Source organism: Myotis brandtii, unplaced genomic scaffold (genome assembly GCF_000412655.1).
Source record: "Myotis brandtii unplaced genomic scaffold, ASM41265v1 scaffold3075, whole genome shotgun sequence".
In the NCBI taxonomy this organism is placed as follows: Eukaryota; Metazoa; Chordata; class Mammalia; order Chiroptera; family Vespertilionidae; genus Myotis; species Myotis brandtii.
Window position 1 is genome coordinate 23,759 of NW_005361763.1, and position 1,677 is coordinate 25,435.

The window sequence follows — 1,677 nt, forward strand, 5'->3', positions numbered from 1 at the left end:
GAGGGTGGGGTGGGAACTGGGTGGAGGGGAGTTATGGTGGGAAAATAGAGGAACCAATGTAATAATCTGAACAATAAAGATTTAATTTAAAAAAAAGATATTGAAACAGCTTTTACTTTCACTGATAAGGCTCTCCCCACATCTCATCCCCTGGCTTATTCCCACTGACTTATCAGCTCTCACCTTAAATATTACTTCCTTGGGAAAATTTCTTACCTACCACGCTACAGACAAGAGCAGGGCCCCATGTTATATAACCTCAAAGCACACTGTACTTTTGTTTTAGAACATTTACCATAATTATGATTAACTAATGAAATATATTGGGAAGAGGGAATCCTATAAAATAAAAGCCTACGTGGCACCACGCCCTCGTGTGATGCCCTCGAGTGATGTTGTAACAAGATGGCCACCACAAAATGGCTGCGGGTACAGCGGAGGCAGGGCCTGGTGGCCGCTCCACGAAGTGAGACCTGGTGGTCCTGCAGCTCTGCGTGGCATGGAGGAGGCGGTTCCCAGCAGAAGAGGCAGGTCATGGCAGGGGATGGCAGTTGGGGGCAATCAGGCCAACAGCAGAGGGCAATTGTGGGCGATCTGGCTGGCAGGGGAGGGCAGTTGTGGGCGATTGGGCTAGCAGGGGAGCGGTTAGGGGGAGATCAGGCTGGCAGGGGAGCAATTAGGGGGCGATCAGGCCAGCAGAAGCGGTTAGGGGCAATCAGGCCGGCAGGCAGGCAAGCAGTTAGGAGCCAGTGGTCCCAGATTGGAGAGGGTGCAGGCCGGGCTGAGGGATACACTCCCCCTCCGTGCACAAATTTCGTGCACCGGGCCTCTAGTATTAAAATAACTCTGTACCTTTTCCTTGGGTCAGCATATGGAAGACTGTAACCCTAACTCTAGCATTGCCTGAGTGACCTAGGAAGCTACCTTCATTCCTTGGGGCTTGATTTCTTGATCTTTTCTGGGTTACCGACACTTTTGGGAATCTGATAAAAGCTATAGTCCCAATGCCCGAGACAAACTCTAATAAGCAAAAATGTGCATACGTTTTAGGGGGAGGTTGAGGCTCAGAAGTCCAGTTGAGGTTACAGATCCCTGCAGTAAGAGATCTCTAGGGTCTCTTCAACGCTAACATTCTGTTAATCTATAAGCGACCGCGCTGCTGTCATAATAACTCCTCGGAGACATCAAAATGTGGACGGATTTGTAACCAAATGAGAAAAGGATACAAAACAAAACAACAACAAAAAACAAAACACAACGAGCCTGTGAGCAATGCATTGCCCAGCCACAGTTCCCTGCCCCAGCCAAATGTGGGACACAGCATAGTCACAGGTGAGCTTCTGGCGGGAAGGGCCGGCGTGGGCGGAGAATCCGGGAGCTGCGGTAGGAGACCGCAGGCCCGGGCCAGGTCCCGGCACCCCTCCGCTCCGCCCTCCAGGACTAGCTCTTGGCCTTCCTCTGGGAGGCTGAGGAACTGGGGACCCAAGGGGCACTCCTGCCCCTGGCAGCCGGAGAGCTGAGAGCGCCGAGCTGGGAAGGAAAGCTCTGCCCAGGCCCCACCCATCTTCTCTCCCTCCCTCCTGCTACTCAAGTCGGCGCGGTCCCACGCTGACCAATCCAGTCCAGGCCCCGCCCCCAAGCCCTGACGTCGACGTACGTAAGCGGCGGCGCGCGCTC